We start from the raw sequence: 13,684 nt of genomic DNA, 5'->3' as shown, positions 1-13,684 counted from the left end.
CCCCCTCCGCCGAAATCTGCAACATCGAACTGTTTCTCCCAAATTTAATATTGTTTATTGAAAAAGTTCTCAATTTACTCGCAGAAGTCTCATGATTAAATTAGGAGTTTTTATCGCGTCATACAGAGGCGGTCATTCGCAAACATTTCACGCAAAACACTTTTAACCGAGATTTATGCTTCGAGTTTGTGTATTGCTGATAGCCATTGTCGGCAACACACAAAATCTATTCTGCGCGTAGATGCGCACACACCGTATGAGATTGGAAAAAGTTGATAAGAGGACTTTCATTTATGAGTTTCATACACGTATACGTGTATGAATAAACAATGTCGCGAATATTCGCGACGTGAGAAAAAAACAAAAGTTTATACTTCTGTGAAAGTAGATAAACAAACAATAAAAGGTCAAAGTCGTATGAAAAGATCGAAGAAAAGGAGAAAAGGAGCAGACGATGTTGCACAACGAGACAAACTTTTGAAATAAGAATGAGAAAGAGCGAGGGGGTAAGAATGTATATAGCATAAAGACTGCTAAGAAAAGGCGCGGTGTATATAGAGCTAAACGAAGCAGTCGCACGCTGATACGCATTCAAATGCTGGCGCTAGTCCAAGCTGCGCTGATAAAACTTAATATTTTTTCTTAACTAGACTTGTTTTATAGTTACCCATGGCCCAGTTCTCGCGTAATTGGCTACGAACATTTTCTGGGCGTTGAATATCTCTTTATCTCATAATTTGGCTCTCTATCGAAGGGACAATTTCCTCATCGAATTCCTATTTACCGGTAAACTATTCAACAAAAGGAAAAATATGAAGAATGCCCATCTTCACGTAGTCTTTCATACTGAATTGGGAGACCGTTTTGAGTATTGATGATTTTATTAAGTTTGCCTCGCGATAAAATTTGAAAAATTTAATTTCAGACGTTACGAAAAGATTCAAAGTCCCCTTATTACTCAATAACAGTGATCTTTTATTTTTTTTTAGAATTTTTTTTAACGAATGTGCCTGATTGTTTTTGTAAATTATTCCGTTTTCGTGTAGTACATTATATTCGTTTGAGCGTTAAGTTAGAATTAAAAGATACGTTCATAATGCAAAAAAGTGTAGAAGCTGAGGTCGCATTATTTTCATCAATAATAAATGAAAGAGCGAGATATGAACGTAAAATTTTTAAGGGCAATATGTGTAACGAGATTTCGTAAGCTAACTAAATGGAAAATGCATCTTTAGCGTTGGTTAATTATTTACCACACGAATAAACATGTAATAATATGAACTGAAGATTAATAATAATGTTAATAATGTAAATAATTGTACGAAAGCTTTGTGAAATTTTGTTAAAATCATCCAATGCTTATTGTTCGTAGAAATCGATCGCCATTGAGTTGAAAAACCATTAGAGCTCTTGGCAATTTCGTTGCTCGCAAGCTCGCTGCACCGCTTTGTGCTCTGCGTAATGTACACACTTCCCCTCAAGTATGTCGAGAAAACTCCCGATAGAATTCATCCACTGTATAGAATCAATCGTTATGTTTATACCTGACTATAGAAAAAAAAGTTTATACCCATGCCAGAAAGGGTGTGTGTGTGCGTGCGTGTGAATGTTCTTATGTGCCTTGTGCGCGTTGGCGTGTGCGGCTGTTGTGTGCGGGGCATCCTCGCCTGTTTTTTCAAAGCTGTTAGACTATACGTATAATATAAAACATGCAGCGTTTCATGCAAGGCACGAGTTATTTCCCTAGCGAGAGCGAGGCTGCTGCTCTCTTTTCTACGCGTGTATTGCAGCTCCTTTACTCACCCTCTCACGTGTATCCTGATTTTCTTAGGCGCTCTGCTTTTCTACGTATATAATTCGTTCACACCCCGCGAGTCTCTCTCTCTCTCTCTCTCTCTATCTTTTCATTTTTTTTGCCTTTTTCCCCCGTGGAGAATGAGATTTTTTTCGTTGACGGATATAATGTTTTATTTGTGCGCGTGTGCGTATGCCAGGGTAGGTGTGAAAATAAGTGGGTCAGTGCGGTGTTGATAAAATTGAGCGTTTAAAACGTGAAATGTTAAATGAAAACTTGACACATAAAAAGTTCATATACGCTCACCTAGTAGAAGACGTTGAATCCGTAAATGGTTAGCGTATTTTTTTTTCAATTTCTCCAAGCCGAGAACGATTTTTTAAATTAAAACTGTTTTTGTAATCGAAAAGTCTCGCAAGCTTGTATCAAGCGAGCGCAGTCACGCATGCAAAAAAAGGTAGTATAAACAGTTGTTGATACTGTTCTCAAATGTTCGTCACTTTATTCCACTTTTTATTTTCTGCTCTCCAGAGAAATCGTGTTGTTGATAAGTCTTGAGAGTCTAGTTGCAGTTGTCGAAAGTAAGCAAGCGTGCCGATGTTACGCGCGCGGCACATGTAAAAAGACGAGCGAGCACAGTCGTGCCTTTTGTACTAAGATTGACTGTACGTTAGATGAAGATAAAAAAAAAAAAAATTCGTGACTTTTTTCTGGAATGGTGTGCTTATGTGCTATATGAGAAAGGAGATAGGAGCGATGTTTTTTTTGTTTATTATAAGTTTCGTAGGTCGCAGAAAATCTGATGTTTCACTTCTGAAAGAAAAGGTTAACCGAAACTTGGTTTTATCTTCGTGTTACGAGGAACAAAAGTGATCAAAGGTTTAATGATAAAGAAGTTTCTTTTTTTCTGAATAACTTTTGTCTTGGAGAATATCTCATTAAGTTCAACTAATTGGAAAGATAAGTTTGCTCGATTATTTATATGAAAAAGCGCCAAGTCCAAATTTCTCCTGAAAACATCTTGTTATCGAGGCAGTATTTATAATACTACCATTTACTCCAGTTACACTTATATTGTCAAATTCCCTGGAAATCCTCTCTTGGTATAATATGTAAGCTGCATTACCCAAACTTTAGGCTTTTGTAAGTTAAACTTTCAACTTGTGTACGTGTGTGTGCGTGACGGGTTAGTTGACAGTAATCTTTCTTCTTTCACAATTTTTATATTTGACCATTTTTTTTCTTCCCAACAAAAAAAAACATCCTTAACACTTTCTTACTCTCACGGCTTTTCGACAGTATCTTCGAAAGTATATTTTGAGCTTATCAGCGGTTTTTTTCGTTGAGCTTTCTTCTGAGCTCTCTCCTTCTGTCTATACATATATCTATGAAACTTTTCATCTGAGCTTGTCTGTAATACTTTTTCCTCTACTTTCTTCTTCAATATAAACGAATGAATCGTTAAGATTGATTCACTTGTAATTTCACCAATATGAAGATATACAAGTATACGAAATTTCTGCGTATAATGTGTGAAATTAAGTTTACATTAACAGAATGATAAAGTATTCAAAAGCTTTTATGTGTGCGAGTATACAGAATTAACGAAACCATCAAAACGTTTTTATTCGTCGGAGTACAAGTTTTGGAGTAAAAACGAGATCATTGATTTCTTGATTGTTGTTTGCTTTTTCAACAAAAAACACGTGCTCGGCATGCACAAGCACAACCAGCTGCATTATTTTATTTTCAAGCGTTAAAACTCAACGATTCAAATGCAATCGCACTGGCGCTCTCGAGATAAAGAATGGGAGGTTTAATTTTCGACGAATTTTTCAAGCAGAGTATGCAAATTTATTAGCTCTCTGAACTTTACGCATATAACATAACGCTAATCCTCTTGCGCGCGCGAGACGTCTAACAGCGGCAACGACGGTGCAGAAGTAGCACATAAGTTTGTGGTATTGCACACCGTGTTATATAAGGAAGTTTCAGCTCGTTGCTGAAATCCTCCGAGCCGCGCGGCAACGGCATAGACAGTTGTAAATGTACAACACCGGAGCAGCGACAGCAGTAGCAAAAGCAGCATCACCAGTGCCAGTGCTATCTCGTCGCAGCTCTCACAAAGGCAGTTGAGATTCCGCAAGCGGCCTTTTTAACCTCTCTCTCTCTCTCTCTCTCTCTCTTCCTCTGGCTCTCGCGGGCGAGTGCTGATAAATCGCTGCTGTAATCCGCGCAGCTAGCGCTGACAAACGCCACCCAGAGCTTTGCATTTTTTTTCGTTAACTTTGCGCCACCACCGCCATTGCTGCTGCGGGTTCGAAGCCGAAAGAATTTCATTTTTTTTTGCGTCCCACGCGCGCTTTCTCTCTCTCTACTCTATACGTGCCACTTCGATATGGCTGAGATTTCAGTAAATTGGTGAGCATTTTTTTTTATTCGAAAATTTTCACGGTTTTATCGAAAAGATGAACGAAAAATGATAACCCAGTAAAAATTGAGCCAATGTAATTTTATCTGCACCGCGATTCATGTTAAAATATATAGCGGCCACTTGTTAATTTATTAGATTCATCGCGCGTTGAAAAGCAAGAAAAAGATAATAAAGCAAAAAAAAGCCCGTCTGAGTGACGATATCGGTCGCGCGTCGAGTTTGAAAAATTACCCGACGGAACAGTGAAAAGCTAATAGCTGTCATCGCGCGAGATGGCGCAAATTAGCCTGCTTGAGTGTGCCAGGTTCGTAAAAACTACATCAGCTGCGCGACTAACATCGTAAATTGCAAACACAGCGCACGAGCAATTAGAATGAAAGCAATCCGCGATATTGCACACGCGAACAAGAGGGCGAGCGAGAGAGGGATGTACGCGTATACGCGCGCGTTGCGGTATTACGATACTTGAAAAGAAAAACTCAGGAATTAAAAATTACGCGCTATGCAGCCGTGAACGGCTCGGCGCGTATACATATATTTATATAAGTGGCGGCGCGCGAGAGAGCCCGCGCTGGGCTGAAATCATTAAAGCTACTTTAGCCCCCGTTTATACGTATATAGTCGCCGCAGCCGCCGAAGCTCTCGGGCCAGTAGTAGCGCTTTCAATTATCAAGCCACGCGCCCGCTCGTTCGTTCGTTCGCTCGCAAGCTCGCAGAAATTATCAGTCCGGCATGGAGAGAGGGAGGGAGGCAGGGAAGGAGGCTATAGCCGCCTCCTGCAGTAGCGGCAGCAGCTTTTTATACCGTAATATATTGATACGATTAGAGAGATAAAGAAGGCGGCGCGCAAGGCTAGGCTACGTACGCAGCTCCGCTGCACATAGGCCACTCTATAGGTGCATGTGCCAGCCTCGAGAGAGAAAGGGAGAGATCCCCGCACCCTACGTTTTAATTTACGCCGTTAATCGCTGGAAAAGGTGAATTAAGCTTGCAGCGCGCGACTTGCCTTTCTCCCCACCCGCGCCCAGCTCGAGGATATAATTATATATTACGTGTACGGCTGTGCTCGTCAGTGGAGCACCGGTTAATGCTACATTTTTTTCCTTCTTTTTTGCTTTAATATACAAGTAGTGCTTGTTCGTCGCAGGCAACGATCTGAGAAACGTCATTAAGGTAAAAGCGGATCGCGATATCGGCCTGGCGTGTTCTGCAGCCTTATTCTTACGTAAAAAAATATCAAGTCCTCACGATGTACTCGACCGCAAGTTTGAACTTTGGCTACACACGCGCCCCTGACTCTATATATAAATGTGTGTTTACCCTAGCGCGACTTGTGATGGCTGGGAGAAGTGACGCCCGCCCGAGAGAGCGAGAAGCTTTCGGACAGCGTTTGAAATTTAATCAGAGATTATCTCCACCGTTGCTGCGCACATTGAGCCTTTTGACTGGGATATTTCGTCGAGAGAGAGAGGAAACGTCGGTGCGTGCGTGAAACGCCGATAGATAATCGCACTCGCATTAGAGTGCGAAAATGACTGCAGCTCACCCCATTAGTAGAACCTCGAAATATTTTGCGAAACGAGTATAAACCGCCAGCACTCAATGCGCTCTATACAGGCAAATTTTGAATCGTGCATATAATATCAAACTACCGTGCATCCGTTTATTTATCAATTCCGTGACAAACTACGAGGGGAAAGTATTACGTCGTGAAAAGGTAGCGCAAAACGGCATATTTGTCTTTGCAGAACCGCAAACTCGCGAGATAGCAGCTGCACGTTACACGTATACCGTGTCCGAGAGATCAACACGAGATTCGACGCGCTGATCCAGCCAAGCGACCGTATGATTTTGCGGAAAACGCCTTGCTGCACTAAAAGAGGGATGGAATTTCATCAGATGGATTGATAATAAGCAGCGGTGCGTGCGCGTTTGTGCGGCAGCGCGTGTTTGTTGGCTTAGCCACTCGCTGCCTCGGCTATATAACACGCGCTCTTGCACACCCGCCATATAACGCACGGAGCCGTGCGCAGTGCTCACATATAATACACCGAATGAAAAACGTGTTATACTGGAAAATGGAAAAAAATAAAAGTATATTCAGCGGCGCCCCAACGGGCTGTGGCCACTCCCCGCTGCAACGGCATTTGACACGTGCAACCTGTAGTAATAACGAGCTCGAGAGCCGCGAGAGACGCGATGTAATTACATTTTGAAGCTTGATGAAAAACATTGAAATTGATATATTATTATCGGCACAATGGGGGCGCGCGAGCCCGAGCCAGCCCATACAAGTGGATCACATATAAAAGTTTCCGGTTGTACGCGGCCGAGGAAATCGAGCCATAAGACGTTTCCGGCTACGCCCGGCCAAGTACTTGCGGGGCCACTGCGTAGTAGTAGTAGTAATAGTAGCGACTACGGCGCGCGAAATAATCATTTTTACGAGCAGCCGGTAATTCGCGTATATGTCAGAGCTTCCACTTTCTCTCTCTCTCTCTCTCTTCCACGCTCGTTTCTCTCTTGTGCTCTTCTGTGTGGCGGTGGCTGCGATGGTCGAAATGTATATAGCAATGTGCACGCGCGGAAACCTCATCTGGCGGTTTTACACGTATAAAATAAAATGGATCACTTGCTGCAGTTTGCCTTTAATATACAGAGATGAAAAGTTTGTCATATTAATGCGTACTTATGCAGGCATAATGGATCCTCGAGCGGTCTTACCATCTACCGCATCCTCCATATGAGCGTCATGAAATCATTCGGCTTTATTTACTAGCTATGTAAATACTTATCATATTTTTATGAATAATTAAAACGCAGTTGTTGAAATTTCAACTCGGCATTTCTCGAGTTCTGGTTCCGTGCGAGTTTCTCGCAAAAAGCACGTAGACTTCCACCGGCTTTCGTCATCTTTGTAGTCAAAAATGGAAAAAAAAATAGAAAAGAAAACGCTATCTCTCATGCGAGAAAAAGTGACTTTCTGCACTTGAACTATGCCACGACAACGAGTGTGTCTTTAAATGTTACTGCTCTAACTCCTGAGCGTTTTACGTACTTTTTCTTTCTCGAGTATTCGAAAAACCTCGAGGAGACGTATAACCTTAAGCAGGCAGTTAGCATAGTTGGGTTATTCTCTCGCTCTCACTTTTTTTCTGTGTCCCTCGTCTTTATTTCTCATGATATGTTTTGTACATCGCAAACGAGTATGTGAGTAATGTATAACACCTTGTTTTTAGATGACTCTTATTTGCAAATATTTTTAGTCGTACATATATTTTTTCTTATTCACTCATTGATGATAGCTAGCTTATTACTTTTTTAAACTTATGTTTGATGCGTTTTCGTAAAGAAAATTATGATGATATTAGATGTTTGGTACGTATTTTGAGAGGAAAATTATCGTACTAATAATTTGCCCTTGTGCTTCATGTAAATTTTCATTATAATCAGTGTGAAACAAAATACAAACATTCATTTCAATATAATGAATTCATTCGATTATACACTTCGCCGTTTTATATACAGTAGGATTTTCATGAAATATTTTGTTTTGTTTGCAAATGTGAGGAATCGAATTTTCACATCATCAAAAACATCTGGAAAATAAATTGTAACCAATTTCTTCATAAGCCAATTCAGTTAAAAACTTAATTTTTTCGTTATCTTTTGTATTTTCGATTTGCATTATTTTATTGCTAATTATAAAGTCAATTTTTAGAATGCTGTTATCAATGAATAAAAAATTAGAGTTTGTAATTATACGAAAAATTGAATGAGAAACATCTTTTACTCGTTGGGCATCAAAAAGTCTACGTACAAGTTCTGGTTGGATTAAAAAAATTAAAAAAATAAAGAAAAAAAAAAATTTTTTAAAATAAAAATAACGTCACACTCGAGCGCAAAAAAAAACAAGTAATTTCCCGTACGATACTCCCTTTCACCTGTATGTAGACCAGGTTCTGCGCAAAAACATGTTTCAGGGAAAAAAGGGAGCAGGAGGCAGTAGAGGTGTAGCGGCGCTGCGTGCGCGAGCGAGACAAATCGCACTGCGAGCTCGGGTTCTGCTGCCTGGCCCAAGAGAGTGTAAAAACTACGATAAAAAGCAAACGAAAAAAAAGCGATTAACAGAACTCACGCGAGTGTTGTGTAGGGAGGGTACATAAATACGCGCGAATCTAGAGCTTTGCGCGTTGCAATATGTACGCGTCCGCGGAGCAAAATTAAGTCTGCAATATTAATTCGAGGATCACCGCGCGGACTCGGCATGCGCTGCCTCGTTATTATAAAGTATTATAAACTCATACAAGTGCATAATAAGTGAAAACTCATGAAAAAGCAGCATCCCCCGATGGTTGATTCGAAGAATGCTGAGCGCAATTATTTCGTACACACGGAGGAACATTTTAATTATGCCGTATTATTTTTTACTTTTCAACTTGGCATAACTATAGATGGCCTGGGCAAAATGGTCGAAAAGTTTATACCGCGCGCGCGAGGCTAGGCGAGGATACAGCCACGAACATACAGCCCCCTGTACGCAGCTGACTCGGTCTAGCCATGGCACGGGCAGAGGTCAGTCTCGCAGCGATGCACCGGCGGCTCTGTGAAGCGCTCATACGTGGGTGCATGCGCCGCGTTATACGCTTCGGCGTTTCGATAAGCGTTAATTGCATTATACCCGCCTATATAGCGCTGTAGCCACGGCTTGGAAATCGTCCACGTGCGGAATTGTGGAGGCGTCTCACGTTCCTTGCTACATCGATGCTACCCAATACATTGACCCTCTAGTCCTCTCTCTCGTATACGAAGCACCAGGAAAATATAATAAGCGTTTAATTTGCCTACACATTGAGAGCGTTTATAGGAGATTTCTTTGCTGGGGCATAATAATGCTTTTACGATGAATGGAAAAAAGGTCAACTCGAAGCCCTCCCTCGATTAGCTCGTCCAATATCGCATTTACCGAACGTCATAAGCTTTTTCACTATTTTTTAAGCCTTCACGCATGGCGGCCCTGCACACACACACACCTAACGACTATATACAGCAGACAACGTGGGTGCACAGTCGTATGTCCTCGGTACGTGTAAAGGGAATTACGAGCGAGCATGGCGGAGGGCGTAAATGATGTCCTTCGTGGTGTGCAGCGCAGTAGTACAATCACATAGCGGAGCGCGTATAAATGTTACGGTATGATATGCTGCGCTGCGCTGCGGGAGAAGAAGTCACGAGTTCGCAAGCTCTCGGCCCTCTGAATCAACGCGTCACGTTAATTATGACTGACTGATAATGCGCGCTCTGGCCATGCCTCGGCCTCGCCGAGCTCTCGTACACGCTCTCTTCCGCTACCACGGACCTCTGCTGCTGTTCACTGCGCGCTCTGCAGTTGCTCGCTCCTCTCGTCCTCTGCACATAAATAATAATGATAAAAACCGATGAGAGGCAGCTGTGCTCGGCGTCTATTCTCGCGTTTCCAGCGGAAGAGCTGTGCGGGCCAGATTGAAATTTGCTCTTAGTTGCGAATTCGACGAGCCCGCAAGTACAATTATAATCGATTCATCGAGTCGTCTCCGACAAAATTTTATATTTATAAGTAACCGTGTGGGTATGTGTGCCGATCCTGTTTTCTAACTCTCTCATGTACGGCAAAACTCACTTCCATAAATCTACTTTGCATAATTATTTCAAGAAGAATCTGTGATTTTCCACTTTGAAAATAATAGTTATTTTATCTCTTTTTTAGCGATCCAAGTTCCAGGAACAAGCAGAATATTCAAAAAATTATAAGGTAATGTTCTATGATACGTTTAAAACTTCCATCAGTTAACGTACCCAACTCAAACATGCCCCTTTTCGTGACAAATAAGCCGAGCCTTCGTAATACTATAGAATATACCCTCGTGTAGTTTTTTTTATTTCTGCAAATACCCAAGCTGAAAAGGGAGAGCACACAACAGATAGACTTCATTAGCTAAAAGACATTCGCATCGAAATAGGAGAATTAAAATATGCCCCAGGGAGAATCGCTTCTTCAACTTGCCTTATACGTTGATTAATGAAATGAGTCAACGGTCTTATTCAACTCATTTATTTGATGCATTCAATTATAATTTTATAATGATTCTTTTAATCCTTCAATTTTTTTCTTAATATATACTTTTTAAAGTAATCAACGGGGTTAAATCATTTTTATAATTACGATAAAAAATATTTCAATTCTATCACTGATTGCCAAGGAAATGTATTAATAGTAATTTTTTTCAAGTCGTAAATTTCATATCTAATAATAAAATAGTGAAAATTTTAATTTTGATAATCATATAATTTTTTTATAATTATCATTAATAATTTTTTTTAGTACAGAATTGCAAAAATCTATTAATAATGAATAATCTCAAATTAACATAGCTTATTGAAACTATATTTCGTTTAAGTTGCATCAGGTTATTTATAAAGTATCTATTATACCTACATATAGATTAGTGCATTGGAGCGAATTAAAAAAACATATACCACCTGGAGGGAAATCAAAACTCCGGGTTTCCTCGAAAAATCAACACGACCTTGTTCCTATGTTAGTCGAAGATTTCGGTCCGAATCGAGGTGGAACGTTGAATATTCAGAGAAACTTTGAAATGTCTGTTTTCAATCGACAGCAGATTTTCCGCGTGTAACTGGCATAGGAGAGATGTTTTTTTCTTTTTTTTTTAATGAAAATTTAGTTTGTCTTAGTAATTTGTGAAACAGATCGAGCACTAAAACAATACGATTTCATATTTTTTCCACGCTCTTTTTCTTCAAATTAAAAATAATTTTCACGGAAAAAGCATGTTGATTAAAAGTAAACGTATGTTATAATTTACACGCATTCACTTTATTATCGTTAACGATAAAATACATAATTTATGTGTGTACATTAAAATCGATTAAAAAAGGAAGCAATGCGTTACGCACTTGGCCATTAATTTCATTTGCAAATCGTAATGGAATAAAATGCAAAACACGTATAGGTTGCAAAGCGTGATCTGATTTTTTTCGCCAACCACTAAAATAAGTTCATCAATAAAAGTATAAGGGCGGTACATCTATCTCCTTGATAATTCTAAAACGACCATAACGGTCGTTGACAAATCCAATATATCAATTCAATCAAAACACCTTTCGGGACATAATTAAACGCTCTCTGTGCTGCTGCTGCACTACATCGATACGAAGAACTATATATAGGCGGCCATATACGTGTCATGTATGCCATAAGTGCGCGCGCTCTATGAAAGATAGGGCAGTGCCGAGCTCTCGCGCTCACATAATCGCCGCCGCATCGGCCGCCCTCAAATAGCTTAATCACCCTGTCGCGCTCTCGCGTACCAAACGCATAGTTGGCGAACTTCTGTGTACATAGATATATTACTGTACGGGCGCACAATGATGTGGAGCAGCATTTCTGTTCTCTGCGGAAAATTCCGAAAATCGATAACTCAGCTTTGAACTTACAGCGCCATACGTGCTGCTGTATTTATGCTACAACAATCGAACCTTCGGTATATAAAGACGTCGGAAAGACTGCACTTTTTTTCCCTCCATACAGAGGAGCAATTATAGCGCAATTTTTCGACGATATTGAGCAGAATTAAGTCCGATTTAATGCAGTTATTTATTGGAATTCATATAAATCTTCTATACGATAGTTATATAAAAGAGTTCAAATTAACAGCAAATATCTTCGTAAAAATATTATCAATTTTCAATCGAACGGTTCATGGAATAATTAAAATCTGTATACATACCGGGGGAGTCTTTTATAAAACAACAGTATTGAATTAGCGAAAAAATACTTTGCATACTTGGCGTATAATGGAAGATGCGCGCGCTCTCCCGAGCGCTGATAAATCATGCAAATTAAAGATAGCAGGTAGGGCCGGACTCTTGACGGCACAAAATGCTAATTTATTATTGACAGAGCTGCCCGAAAGTAACATGGCCGTCGGCTGTTGGCCTCGCTACGTACATCATAAAAGTAAAAATAATAATTTTCGAAGGGTGCGTAAATAGAGTCGAATCGACGAGCGCGAGGACGAGCTGCAGCGCGCGCGTCTACGTATTATCCGTCGGCGCAGGTAACTAGGCAGCAATGACACGCACGCAATGTTTTATTCCATCAAAAGGGATTCGCTATGCGTGTATGTGTGACGAGAGAGGCAAAGGGAGCGGCTGTTATTCAAAGTATTCGTCTATCGTTGATTTGCATATTTTGTGGCCAAGCGTTCTCTCCCTCTCTTGTATATATATAAATTCGAGCGAGAGAGAAAACGTGAGCGCATACGCGTACCCACGCAGAGCCACCTATAAAGTGAATACACGATGCCAGCGACGAACTAATTGCAGCGCGCCGCTGCCGCCGCTGCTGCTGCTGCTGCTCCTGTAGCTACAGCTAAAGGTGTTTACGTAAACAGCTCTAGATCGACGAAATTGCGAGTTACGCGAGTGCAACGCTTTCCCTCCTTCTCTCTCGCTCTCTGCACACACAAACACTCTCACGTGCATGCATTGTAGCTATGACGATGTAGTTGCCGCTCCGCTACGTATAATATTATGTATACCAGCCCTCGCTTGCTTTGTCTCAATTGCTCGTCTTCGATGGGACAAAACAAAAACTGCTTCGTTTAAGCTAAATTGCTTTTATTGACGCGCTGCGCCATGTATTATAATTTCAATCGAAGACGAGCAAATGTTCCACTTTAACCTTTCGCAGAGAAGATTCGCCTTTGAACCTCTAGATTCCCGGTAGTCTTATGTGGTTAATAATTTCGATTTTATTTTACAATACTCTATGAATAACAAACTGGTTACTGATAAATAATTATTTATCTAGAATTTAAGACAAGACAGGTTAATCCAACTCGGTGATACCATTATAACTTAATTACATACTGCTCCTCATCTATTCAAATCATATTTATGCAGGTGCAAATTCATTACAAATACAATTTGTAGTACCAACATGAATCAACGTTAATCAATTTTTGTTATCGAACGCATTAAAAACGAACCCATTGCAGTAATCTCTTCAAAGTCCGTGTTTATCAATATTTGCATGCTTAACCATTTACCAAACCATGCCATATCTTGGACCAGCTTTTGACGATCAAAGTATCATCATCGGTACCATTGAAACAACATCTATACGGGCCTATTCTCTATTTACCCGAGCTTGTCGCTGTTGCCGACGTCACAACAGTTATATTTCCGATACTATAATAATACGGCATTGTTGTCAATGTTGCTGAGCGAGAAAAAAGGAAAATCGTAGTGATATTGAGCGAGCTTTTTGAAGCGACGTTGCAAGCCCAATGGCTTACATTATCTACATGCCAGACGACAAAGACGATGCTCAGTAATGCAAGGATAGATAAGAAAATAATGTCTGCGTGTATATGCGTGATAGGGAGAGC

The 13,684-nt window shown here is 40.5% G+C and overlaps 1 protein-coding gene across 2 annotated transcripts in view; it reads left to right on the top strand.

Annotated features, from left to right (window-relative positions):
* Positions 1-13,684, top strand: part of LOC106650148 (titin homolog) — a 99,995-nt gene that overhangs the window by 15,774 nt on the left and 70,537 nt on the right. For both annotated transcript variants that reach the window (XM_023460264.1, XM_014368051.2), the window contains exon 2: positions 9,976-10,020. The gene's annotated coding sequence lies outside the window, so the exon portion shown is untranslated. The remainder of the gene's footprint in view (positions 1-9,975; positions 10,021-13,684) is intronic.

The sequence above is a fragment of the Trichogramma pretiosum genome, unplaced genomic scaffold (genome assembly GCF_000599845.2).
Source record: "Trichogramma pretiosum strain Unisexual culture from Peru unplaced genomic scaffold, Tpre_2.0 scaffold45, whole genome shotgun sequence".
Classification (NCBI taxonomy): Eukaryota; Metazoa; Arthropoda; class Insecta; order Hymenoptera; family Trichogrammatidae; genus Trichogramma; species Trichogramma pretiosum.
This window is presented reverse-complemented; position numbering and strand designations above follow the sequence as displayed.